The sequence below is a fragment of the Benincasa hispida genome, chromosome 9, assembly GCF_009727055.1.
Source record: "Benincasa hispida cultivar B227 chromosome 9, ASM972705v1, whole genome shotgun sequence".
NCBI lineage: Eukaryota > Viridiplantae > Streptophyta > Magnoliopsida > Cucurbitales > Cucurbitaceae > Benincasa > Benincasa hispida.
In genome coordinates, this window is record NC_052357.1 from 41,510,585 (window position 1) to 41,524,576 (window position 13,992).

The following is a 13,992-nucleotide window of genomic DNA, read 5'->3' on the forward strand; positions in this document are numbered from 1 at the left end:
ATGAGAAACAGTTTCACAAATATGTTGCTTGGCACATCATTTAAACACTTAGCATGAGAAATATCTTCAAAGAGATCATAGTTTCTAAATCATTAAAACAGTAAGTCATCATATTGTCACTCACAACTCGTTGGCCTCTTAACGGATTATACGCCTCTCCTAGCTCCTCTTGGCCTAAAAGGACATAATTCCCGGTTAAACTACTTAGAATTCTTAGTAAAATACCTCAATTAATTCATTTATTAAAGGAACTTTCATAAAAAAGACAGCTTTACTGGTGAGATCTCCATGATCAAGGACAGGGAGATCGTCTAGAGTGATATCAGCGAGATCCTCTAGAGCGATATCAGCGAAATCCTCTAGAGAGATACCAGCGATACTTAGCTCAATTTCTAGCGAGATTCAGCCCAATTTCTAGCGAGATTCCTTTCTAGAGTGAGTTCCTCATCACAAAATTAGTGAGATTTCCTTCATTAGCGAGATCCTCATCACAAAATCTCGCTATAATCTTCATGGTGAGCTGTTTGCTTGTTCTTCCCAAGCAGCTGTCTGCTTATGCACAGATTCTCAATTACAAATTTAAAAATTCAAAACACAAAATCCAGACCTCTTTTGAAGAAGCTTCCTTCTACAAACAAGTTTAGAATTGAGTTAGCAACATTACCTTAAAATTTAAACTCAAAATTCCCCGTCGTTTACTCTGGAGATTCAAAATTTCATCGTTAGTCCCAATTCAAGCAGCTGCCTGCTTGTTCAACAATTTCCATTTCAAACTTCAAAATTATATAACTCGATTTCCAGGCCTCATCTTAAAAAGTTTCATTCTACAAAGTTGTTCATTACTGAGTTAGCGATATTATCTCACATTTTTAGCTCAAAACGCTTCGTAATTCGTCCTGGAGCTTTGATTTTTCACTGATGGCCTAGATTCACCCGAGAAACGAACCCTTCATTTTTATTTTGATTTTTCGGCCTTATTCCGACGATTTTTCCTTCCAGAAGCCCAACCACAGAAAATAGATACAGAGCTTTCGAATGCCACTAGAATTACACAAATAGCCTAAGCAGTTTGTCCAAACCGATCTAATGAATTCGACCTTCTTTCTTATATTATCACCCAAAATCCAGCATGAACCCTCCTTGTGCCACCTAGCCCACTATTGGTGATGAAGGCTAGGATTTAGCAAAACTCCTTTTTCTAATTTCATTCAAAATATTACTTCAGCACTATACCTTATTAGATGGCATGGTCTCATTCATATGCTTATTATGCATTCCATCATCAAGCATGACCTTCCTTAGCCTAGCCGAGTTTTATCCTACTTTTACATATAGCTACCCAAGAACCTATTTCTTCTTGCTTCCTTCTTCTACCCTTCTTAAGGCATGGTTTCATTTAGCTCATTAGAAGACATTACATTACTTACTCTTACTTGAAGTAATTAGGGTTTGGGTTTTACACGGGTCGAGCATCAATGAAGCCAGCCAGGTTAGCATTATTCTGTAGTCGTTACCAGAAAATTTCCTTCATTTCGTAAACAACGCTACTCTAAACAGGGTTGATTACAACCTTAAAACTCTACTCAACAAGTTGCAGACTTTTCAATCTTTGCTGAAAAGCAAGAAGAAGAAGGTTGGTTGGCAAATGTTGCTTCATCATCCAAAAAGTTCCATAAAGGTTCGACCTCAGGAACTACATTTGCACCTTCTTCTTCTGGCACCAACAAGTGGAAGAAGAAGAGGGTTCGTAAGGGGAAGGCGTCTACTAACCCACAACTTGCTGCTCCGTGGGGTAGACAACTAATGTGGGTTGACAAGGGAAAATGTTCCCACTGCAACCAGGACGGGTACTAGAAGCGGAACTGCCCTCGTTATTTGGTTGAGAAGAAAAAGGCCAAACAAGGTAAATACGATTTACTGGTTTTGGAGACTTGTTTAATGGAGAATGATGATTTTGCCTGGATTATTGACTTTGGGGCCACTAACCATTTTTGTTCTTCATTTCAGGGAATTAGTTTCTGACCTGCTTGGTGCTAGTGAGATGACGATGCAAGTTTGAACCGGACACGTCATTTCAGCTATGGTGGTGGAAGGTCTCTGGTTGACTTTACAGAATAGGTTTATCATTCTGAATGATGTATATGTAGTTCCCGAGTTAAAGAGGAACTTAATTTTTATAAAGTCTTTGCTCGAATGTAATTACACACTGAATTTTTCTGTTAATAAAGTGTTTATTATGAAAAATGGTGTTGATATATGTTTAGCTCCACTGGAAAATAATTTGTATGTGTTAAGGCCATTAGCAACAATTTTCCTCCATAATATAGAAATGTTTAAAGTTGTCGTAACTTAAAACAAACGACTTAAAGTTTCTCCTAAAGAAAATGTCCAACTTTGGTACCTACATTTAGGATACATTAATCTCAATAGGATTGAGAGGTTAGTGAAGAATGGACTTCTAAACGAGTTAGAAGAAAATTCTTTACCTGTGTGTGAGTCATGCCTTGAAGGAAGAATGACTAAAAGACCTTTTATTGGAAAAGGTTTTGGGGCCAAAGAGCCTCTAAAGTTAGTGCATCAAGACCCCTGTGGTCCAATGAATGTGTGAGCCAAGAGAGGCTATGAATATTTCATCACTTTTACTGATGATTATTCGAGGTATGGGTACATTTATTTAATGCAACATAAGTCTGAATCCTTTGAAAAGTTCAAAGAGTTCAAGGCTGAAGTTGAAAATGCATTAAGTAAAATGATTATAACCCTTCGATCTGATCGAGATGAAGAGCTTTTGGATCTGAGTTCCAGAACTATATGATAGAACATGGAATTATTTTCCAACTCTTAGCACCTAGTACACCTCAGAAGAATGGTGTATCGAAGAGGAGAAATCGAGCCCTGTTGGACATGGTTCGATCGATGATGAATTACGTTTCCTTACCAGACTTGTTTTGGGGTTTTGCAGTAGAGACTGTAGCTTACATCTTGAATTGCATTCCCTCCAAGAGTGTTTCCATAACACCTTTGGAGTTGTGGAATGGTCGTAAAGCTAGTTTACGTCAACATCTAGGGTTGCCCAATACATGTGCTTGAGGCTAATCCTAAAAAAATGGAACCACGTTCGAGGCTATGCCTGTTTGTAGGCTACCCCAAAGGGACACGAGGGGGTTATTTTTATGATCCTAAGGAAAACAAAGTGTTTGTATCCAAAAATACTACTTTTCTTGAGGAGGATCATATAAGGGAGCACAGTCCTATAAGTAAAATCGTGTTGAATGAGCTTTCCAAAGAAACTACTGAGTCTTCAACAAGAGTTGTTGAAGAGCCTGCTATCTCAATAAGAATTGTTGATGTAGGTTCATCTAGTAGGTCAAATCCACCTCAAGTGTTGAGGGAACTTTGATGTAGTGAGAGGGTTGCAAACCCACCTATTCGCTATATGGGTTCCACTGAAATCCTAGCTATGGTAGCTGATGGTGAGGTTGAGAATCCGTTGTCTTAAAAGAAGGCAATGGAGGATGTTGATAGAGATGAATGGGTCAAAACCATGGATCTCGAGATAGAGTCTATGTACTTCAAATCAGTTTGGGATCTTATAGATCAACCTGATGGGGTTAAACCTATAGGTTGTAAGTGGATCTAGAAGAGGAAATGAGGTATTGATGGGAAGGTACAAACCTTCAAGGCTAGACTTGTGGCAAAGGGTTATACCCAGGTAGAAGAAGTCAACTATGAGGAGACTTTCTCGCCTGTTGCCATGCTAAAGTCTATCCACATCCTCCTATCCATTGCCTCATATTATGACTATGAGATGTGGCAAATGGATGTCAAGACTGCTTTTTTGAATGGCAATCTTGAGGAGACAATTTATATTGTGCAGCTCGAGGGATTCATAGCCCAAGGTCAAGAGCAAAAGGTTTGCAAGCTGAATCAGTTCATTTTTGGACTAAAACAGGCATTTCGATCTTGGAACATAAGGTTAGATACTATGATCAAGTCTTATGGCTTTGACCAAAACATTGATGAGCCTTGTGTCTATAAGAAAATCATCAATAATTCAGTAGTTTTCCTAATGTTATATGTAGAAGATATCCTACTTTTTGGGAATGACGTAGGCTTACTGACTTCAGTTGAGAACTGGCTAGCGACCCAATTCTAAATGAAAGATTTAGGAGAGACTCAGTTTGTTCTTGTGATTAAGATCTTTCGAGATCAAAAGAATAAAATGCTAGCATTGTCTCAAGCATCGTACATTGACAAGATTTTGATCAAGTACTCGATGCAGAACTCCAAGAGGGGCCTATTGCCTTTTAGGCACGGAGTTACATTGTCTAAGAAATAGTGTCCTAAGACACCTCAAGAGGTTGAAGAAATGAGACGGGTCCCATATGCCTCTGTCGTGGGCAGTTTGATGTATGCGATGTTATGTACTAGACCTGACATCTGCTACGCAATGGGAATAGTCAGTAGATATCAGTCTAATCCAGGACCTGGTCACTGAACAGCCATCAAGAACATCCTCAATTATATTCAGAGAACGAGGGACTACATGCTTGTGTATGGTTCTAAGGATTTGATGCTTATAGGATACACGAACTCTGATTGTCAGACTAATAAGAATTCTCGAAAATCCATTTCAAGATCAATGTTCACTCTTAACGGAGAGGCTGTAGTATGGCGAAGTACCAAGCAGGGGTGCATCGCAGACTCCACTATGGAGGCCGAATGTGTAGCAATTTGTGAAGCTGCTAAAGAGGCCGTTTGGCTTAGGAAGTTCCTGACTGATTTGGAAGTTGTTCCAGACATGTCTGGGTCTATCACCATTTATTGTGATAATAGTGGAGCTGTGACGAATTCTTGAGAGCCTCGGAGTCATAAGCGTGAAAAGCACATTGAGCAGAAATACCATCTTATCCGAGAGATTGTGCATTAAGGAGACGTGATTGTCATGAAGATAGCTTTGGAGCACAACGTTGCTGATCCGTTTACGAAGGCCCTCACGGCTATAGTGTTTGAGAGCCACCTGCAGAGTATGAGTCTATGGGACAGACCACGACTGGACTAGGGCAAGTGGGAGATCTTGTTCTGGGCGTTTGTGCCCTAGTTTATTATTTTGTGTACTTGTAATATGATTATCTTGTACACCCCACTAGCTTTAAGATAAATGAGAGATTGTTGGGGTTGATGCCCTAAATCTCGTAGGGTCTTGTAGTTTGTAAACACTTGTATGAACAAAAGCTTTGTTATTTATAATATATGATATTTTATTCACTTTAGTCTATGAAATATTTGATATTTTAGTTGCATTGACTACATACCAATAAACTAAGATCCATGGTTATCATTGTAACTTAAACATGTATGTGGAGACATACAAGTGGATCGTGTTTAAGTGATAACCTAAATGGTCTATAGTAGATGGATAAGGCTGGATACTTTATCCTGGTGACACTACGAGTAAGACCCGCTTTGTAGGTGTTACAAATGTTGTAAAGTGCCACAAATGATCTGATCCTGATCATTTTTGTATTAAACATGCGATGGGGGATATTGTATACAAAGCAATTTATATAAGAACGGACCACGAAATGTTTAGTCTCGTTATATAACGTTGTTCATAATTAAGACTTTCATTTCACTAGGATGACCATAGGTAACATGACCTTAATCTTGAGTGAGTTGTGAACTCCTGCCTATGAAGGTGGTCCTTTGATTGGCATGGGTAAGAATGGCCAGATCGTCGACTCAATAAGCCTACCATTTTGGAAATTCCTTTGAGTGGGGAGCTAGGAACTCAACTACATAAGATGGAATTCACTCATTCCCTGAAGCAGGGGTAAGTAAATAAATTGCTCCCTTAAGAGCTGATTCTGGGGCTTGAACAATGTGGCACCACGCCCTCTCTTGGCTCGACAAGGGTTTAGTCATAGTAGAACTATGATCTATTGTTCATTAAAGGAATCAATGATACTTAAGGAGTTAGATGTAACTACAAGGGCAAAACGGTAAATTGGCCCAACTGTACTTACGAGCGATTTTTTAAGGGTCATCGTACTGTTGATTGGTTATATTCAATGAACACATAAATATATCTGTAGTGCGAAGAGTGCAGTCGTCGGTCTTTAGTGGAGTGCCCGACAATTAATGGATGGTGGATAATGTGATTAAAGAGTTTAGTCAGTTATTCACGTACCGTTGGAGCTTCAAGCTATAGGTCTATAAGGTCCCCTTTTAGCTCAATGGATTCAAGTTGAAAATCAATTTTTGGGTTAGTTTGAAATGTTCAAATTAATAAGAGAGAATTTGATTATATATGATATAATTCAATTAATTCAATTATATATGATACAATTGACATAATATATTTGATACATTATCATATGATTGGAGGAACTAGTATTTGAATATGATTCAAATATGATTTCTATGAATTAGATTCATAGTTATTTAATTTAATATAAATATGATTTATATTAAATACCATAAAATAGAAAAACAACTATGGTTTATATATTGTATATGATGCAATATTAAAACTATAGATTATAAATATAATATGATAAACTAGTTATTTTATTTATTTACACTTTATTAATTATTTGATAATTAAATTTCTTTTTCTCAATAAACAACCTTAGTGGGTGGTTACACGATTTTATGGAAAAAGTGGGATAAAATGAAAAATTATTTTCCTAATTATTCTAACTTCAACGGGACACAATTAACAATCGAGTAAAAAGAGTTTTACTACACGATAGCTTTAGAGAGCCTAAATGACCGAGTATTGAGTCTATGCGATAGACCTCATCTTCTACACGATAGTGTTATGACTTACTCAATCGTTCTCCTCCTTCACTCTAAGCCTTCCCTCTATCCAAAATAAGTCAGAGCCCACCACTCCTAGATTCTCACACCGAGAATACTAAGGTAATCTAGTGGTAGTGTCCGGATCAATTCGAGGATCGAGTTGATACTTGCTAGTATTCGAGGGAGATCGAGTTTGAGTTCTTGCTCGTTGCATTCGTGCTTGGTCGAGGGATATTCTTGAAGAAATGTTCTTCAAAGGTATTGTCTCTCTAACTTTTGTATTTATTTCAAGAAGCATGCTGTAATTTATGATTTAATGCATAATCTGTTTAGTATAACTATGAATGTATGTGTTCTTTCACAATGGAGTTTAGATGATCCACTTCCACTCATAGGTCTTCTATATTTAGAGTTCCTTCACCAATTTCATCGACAACTCTTGTTGAAGGTCCAACACGATCAACAATCCTTGTTGACTTGTCTGTAACTTCTGTGGACATTTCACTTAATACTAGCTTACTGCGAAGTTGATGACTATTTATGTGGTCCTTCTCTAGGAATGTTGCATTTGTCGATACAAATATTTTATCTTCCTGAAGATCATAGAATAGACCATCTTTTGTCTCTTTGGGGTATCCTACAAATAGACATACTTTTGAATATTGTTCCAGTTTCTTTGGGTTTTGCACCAATACATGTGTTGGGCATCCCCAAATCCTGAAGTGACGTAAACTACCTTTACGTCATCTCCATAACTTGTAAGGTGTTTCTGAAAAACTTTTCGAAGGAACCATGTTCAAAATATACACAGAAGTCTCTACTACATGTCTCTAAAAAGAATTAGGCAACTGAGCATGTCCAACATCTATTTCTCCTTTTCTCTATCCCATTCTGTTGAGGTGTACCGGGTGCTGTGAGTTAAGACTGAATTCCGTCTTCTATCAAATAGTCTTGGAATTTTAAGTTAATGTACTCACCACTTCGATTTGATCAAAGTACTTTAATCTTTTCACTTAATTGGTTCTCAACCTCTGCCTTATATTCCTTGAACTTTTCAAGGATTTCGAACTTATGATGCATTAGGTAAATATAACCATATCTAGATTAATCATTAATAAAGCTGATGAAATATTCATACCCTCCTTGTGCTTTAACATCCATCGGACCACAGAGGTCTGAGTATATGAGCTCTAAGGGTTCTTTGGCTCTAAGACCTTTTCCCGTAAAAGATCATTTGGTCATTTTACCCTCAAGACAGGATTCACATGGTGGTAAAGAGTTGTCTTCTAGCTGATTAAGGAGTCCACTCTTAACCAATCTCCCAATCTTATTGAGATTGATGTGGCATAATCTTAAGTGCCAAAGATAAACATTAGGAGATTTTTTTTTTCATTTCTTATTTTGAGTTTCAGTTGTTTTATTCTCTATATTCAAAATAGCTTTTACATCAGTTGGTTTTAACACATAAATTATTTTCCAGTTTTGCAGAACATATTTTAATACCTTTTGAAATAATGAACACTTCATTAATATGGAAGGAATGTAATAAACATTTTCAAGTGAAATGAATCTATCTTCAATAAATAACTTCATATCTCCCACTGCTTTAGCCGAGACAACCTCTTCGATCCCACCTTAAAGTTTCCTGAGCGAAAGTGCAAATATGATTAGCGGCACTTGAATCCAATATCCAAGTTAATTTATCATTTTCCACTAAACATGTTTCAATGACAAGTAAATTATATTTACTTTTTTGTGCTTTCTTAGTTTGCTGATCTATGACATTTGTGTTTATTACTTTTAACATATCCAGAATATGTTCATTAACAGAGGTTCTATCCTTTATGTCATGGTTATAAACTTCTCCAAGAATATCGTTCCTAACAAATTGTCCAAAGAATGTCTGTAACGAATCTATGATTTCTTTAGCAGAAATCATGTTCTCAAATTTCTTAGCTAGTTTATCAGATATATTTACTAAGATATGGATTCAAGCCTTTTCATTTGCCTTAATCCATCTATCATATGCATTCCAAACTCTTTGGTTTGCAGATGAGCGGGGAGATGGAAGACATTCCTCTGTTAAACAAACTTTAAATCATTATTTGCTAGTATTGCGTTTATATTTGATTTCCATGTTGAAAAATTAATATCGTTAATTTATTGGAAGCATGCAATATAGAAGAATTCGATATGCTAGAATTATAAACAAATTCTAATTAGTATATTTTTTAAAAATCCAATCAAATTTTAGCAAAAGTAATAATGTGCCAAAATTTCATTATTTATTTGCAATGATACTTTAATGAGTTAGAACACATGCTATCGAGGGGCAGTCAAATACTCCTTTACTGAAGCAAGACATTCTTGACTAAATACTAATTCAAGAATAATTCTTATTCCTATAATCATTTAGGTACCGTTTTTGGTCAAGAACTTACTAACACTTAGTAACTTTTGTAAGTGTGACCTTGATGGAACACGAGACATACGCAGTGGAATAAGGATCTAATTATACTCTAATTGCTTCTAATTAAAAGGAAAAACAGTAAATTAAAATGAGTAGAGTACAACCTTTGTAGTTCTCGAAAAAAGCTTTTTCTCACTGAATCTCGACCCGAACTCTTCCGGACCACCACTAGAGTTTACCCGCTATTCTCTGGACTCAGAACCGGGTTGTAAGACCCAGTGAATGAAGGAATGAAAAAGGGAAGAAAGGGTGGTTCAAGGTTGGTGAGAATTTTGGAAACCAAAAATAGAAAACTTTTTTTCAAGAAGAAGAGAAAAAGATTTCAAAAACCTCTTTTTATTAAACAATTACATGCATCTAATGTATATAAAAACTCACCAAAATTCAACACCTCACAAAGCACTAAACCAAAGTGGGCTATGTGTCATTCTATAATGTTTACACATAGTCTACTTAAGTTAGTGGGATTATCTAACAAATGTTGGATAATCCCACTAACTCTTAGTCGAGGGCAAAATGGTACTTTTCTATTTGGTCAAAGTCAAAATTTGACGTTTAGCAAAAAAGTCAACCCTTTGACTTTTTACAATTTTAACCTTCTTGACTAATTTTGACCTCCCGAACATAAATCCACATTCATATTTTAAAAATTCAAATCACATTTGAATATAGAGCGCCATACAAAAAACCGATAGCGATATCGCATATACTTGTCGGTTTTAATCCCTTTTTTTAATTATAACAATTCAAATTAATCCAACATACTGTTCTAAGTTTAATCCATATGAGCTAGCAGGGGACCTAATGGACCTACAGATCATGGCTCCAATAATTCGAGATTAACCGATAAAACTCTTTAACCTAATTAATCAACATTTGTTAACTAACGGGTCATTCCACTAAAGTCCCATAGTTGCACTCCCCTCACTGTAGATATGTTTCTGTCCATCTGATATAACCATAACCAGTAAGTCAATCTTTCACAGGTTGTTCGTGGTCTTGGTTGGGTCAAAATACCGTTTTACTTCCAAGAACACTTCTTGTTCCTTCAGTCCCACTGAACTTTTAAAGAACAATTGATTTGTGATCCAACCAAAAAATCCAGTTCCTCTCAGCCTAGTGAGAGGGTGGGGCCCCTTGTTCTTGTTCCAAAGTCATCACTTAAGGGAACAACCTATCTACTACCCTTAGAGATGGGTAGGAGTGAAGTTCTTCTTGCACCCTATGTCCCCAGCCATTTACCCGGTCTTACCCTTGAAATGGGAGGCTTATTGAGCCAACACTGTTGAGCTGCTCTCACCCATGCAGATCTAAGGATAATCCCGAATAAACAGGAGTTCATAGTTAGCTCAGGATTGAGATCGAGTTACCTAGGTCATCAAATTTAAATTTATCAGTTTTAAACAGTAAACGGTGTTATAAAGTAAAAGTGACTAAGTCGTGGTCCAGTCTTATACAAACTCATTGCATAGGATGCCCACACTCACATATCTCTATATGAACAATTCAGGATCACATTGTTTGTACTAACTACAAAATGGGTCGCATCCATAGTGTCCCCAGAACAAGGCACCCAACCTTATCCCTATACTATAGACCATTTTAGGCTATATACTAGAATTTGATCCATGTTTTATGTCATCACATAAAGTTCAAGTCTACATTAAATAGCCTCAGGACCTTAGTTTATTGGATTCAAGATTACAATTTCACTAACAATTTTATCGAAAAACAAAACAGAATATGTTTATCAATTTACAAACTACGAGTTTTAGGACATAAAATCCAACAGACCTCCATTTTTAGACCTCAGAGGTCGGCCCCAATGATGCTACCAAATTGGAAAGTCAAGGTTGGGAATGGACCTAAGAGATCATATCCATTTCTGGAGTTTGAGTTCTTTTGAATCCCATGTTACAACCCTATAAGGGGATAGTCGCCGAAAAATGACTAGCTTATGTCTCCAAAAAACAACAAGCATGTGCAATTGATAACTTGTAGAAATACAAGTTATTTTTCCTCTTAAATTGGACCAACTAAGGTTTTTAATGATAAATTCTCCTTATTTTTAGAAGAAACGCATTGATTTATTCAAACATTAGCAAACTCATGCAAAACAAGTTTTGTTACGAAATATCGAGGCGCTAACGCACTATATTGCAGGATTTCAACACGAGGATTAACGAAAATGCATTAGACAAGTGCCGCAGGAAGAGATCTAATGCATGGGCCATGCGTCAAAGGGAGTTCAACGTAGAGAAGATTCATTGATCCAAACTGATTGTGTCACATCACCACTTGCAAGTATGGGCACCTGCAATAGGCGACATCTAAAAAGCTTCTGAGAGTTAGGCGGCTAACCAGGGCATGGACTTTAATGCTGACCAGAGCATGGACTTTAATGCTACAAATTCACCAAGTGGACGTGACCAACGCCTAGAAATAGATGAAGTCCCTCCAGAATAAAAAAAGTTCAGAAATTATCAAGATCCTTACTCTCTATATAGTGTAGTCATAGTTTTAGTCTTTTACAAGCTGTGTTGTGGTGCCAAGACGATCAGAAGGGTTGAGAACCACCACCACCGCTGGTCAGGGAGCGGAGGAAGCCAATCTTGAGAAAGACACTTCATCCAATTCCTATACAAGTGATTGTACACAACGAGATTAAGCCAAAGAAATACAAGAGATTGTATTCTTTGCCTTGACTCAGTTTCCTTCATCTCATTTATCGCTTTCATTTCATTTGATTAAATATTGCGTTTGTAAAGACTCTCTGTTTCTTTATAAAATTTATATATTTGATCCATCACACTTTGCCCTTGTTTGTCTCTTGTTTATGTTGAATGCATTAATACTTTATGCAAACTTCATTTCAACGCTTAAGCCAACTTGACAAATTGGTAAAAAGCATCTTTAACTTAGATTGTTCGAAAGAATAACTAAGCTGCATCAAGTAGAAAGCCTAGTACAGCTAGAGATAGACTTACTGGTGTTTGTTGCATTCTGTGTTAGACGCATGCATCCTAGAGATAGGTTTTGTATGTTATTCGCATTGAGAAATGTTGAATGAAGTCTAACGCCTAAACAAAAGATAAGCAAATCACTCCATCTCATCCACATCACATCCTGGTTTGTGTACATTCATCTTAGACCAACGCATCCACTTACATTAAACTCCATTCTCACATGATCCATCACTAACTACTCAACTCTTTTGCATCTCTTGCATAGGCACAACAATTTAGTGTAAATAGCCATTTCTCACATTTATTTAGGAAAACCCTTATAGAGATACAACGCAAGGTCTACGTTTAGTTAACTGAATCCCTAAGTTCGACCCTAGATTTACCAGGAACCTAAATTAGATTTATACTTGAGTCTGGTTTAGAAAAACTTGAACGTTATTAGAAGGAGTTGTGTGCGTTCTGCTGCATATATCTAACGCCTCAACGTGTTACAATTACTTAAACGCATAAACGCATCACTTATACTTAGAACTTATTCTTTCAATTTATTTTATACAAAACACTCGTAGAGTGAATCACGATAGCAGCGAACAAGCTTTTGGCACCGTTGTCGGGGATTCAAAAACAAGACTAACCAGAAATTTCGTTTGTATCTGTTGTAGGAACACTTCGGTCGAGGGAGTATTACAAGCTAAGCCTAAGCTTGTGCACGTTTATGAGCAGGGAGAGCACTCCTTAACTCAAATACGACCCCAAGATTGAAATGACCTTCCGACGTAGGAACCGATCTAACTGTCGTGGAAGGTTGAGGTAGCAATTTCTCAGACAATATAACAGGCAACGAGCAATGGCGGAAGAATAAGCACATCAGCAACTAGCTCATGCTACACAGAATCTGATCCTGATGGTGAATAGCAGCACGCGTCCCATGAGTGAATACACATCCCTGTACTGTATGATTTCTCTCCAGGAATCATATACCCAACGCCGAATGGAACTAGGTTCAAGATGAAATCCGTTATGCTCCAAATACTCAAGACTGCTAGACAATTTGGGGGTGGCCATGGTGAAGATCCTGACGCCCACATGAAGCGTTTCCTGGAAACGTGTAATTCATTTGTGATTCCTGGAATCACCCCAGAGGTGATCAGGCTGTCCTTGTTTCCCTATTCTTTGCGTGATGATGCAAAACAATGGGTGAGCTCACTGAAGCCATGTGAAATCACCATCTGGGAGAAGTTGGTGGAAAAATTTATGCAAAAATACTTCCCACCCACCACCAACGCGAGGAGGCGTTGAGAGATTATGAACTTTGAATAAGAAGATGCTGAGACCTTAAGCGCCGCATGGGAGCATTTTAAGGGCTTGGTCAAGAATTGCCCAAATCATGGTCAAGAATTGAGACCTTAAGCGCTAAATGGAGACGTTTTATGAAGGACTGAATAGAGCATCGCAGATGGCAGCAGACGCAGCAGCAGCTGGTGGACTTATGGACAAATCTTACATTGAGACTAAAGAGATACTAGACTGCATTACTAAACACAATATGGAATGGGTGGATGATACATATGATGGAAGAACTGATAGGAAGAAGAGATCTCAGAACGTTAATTCTATCGATTCCAATGCATTAGCCACACTTTCTGCTCAAGTGGCTACGATGACCAGCCTTCTGTAGAACATAACGTTGGGAAACGCATCAAATAAACAAAAGGTGAATCAGGTAGAGGCGTTTGGGCAGCCCATGGTTAG

At 37.4% G+C, this 13,992-nt stretch overlaps 1 non-coding gene across 1 annotated transcript; it reads right to left on the reverse strand.

The window, feature by feature from the left end:
- Positions 1–13,531: 13,531 nt before the first annotated feature.
- On the reverse strand, positions 13,532–13,633 carry LOC120087414. The gene has a single exon (XR_005484554.1). It is a non-coding gene; the product is annotated as a small nucleolar RNA R71 (small nucleolar RNA).
- Between the last annotated feature and the right edge of the window lie 359 nt (positions 13,634–13,992).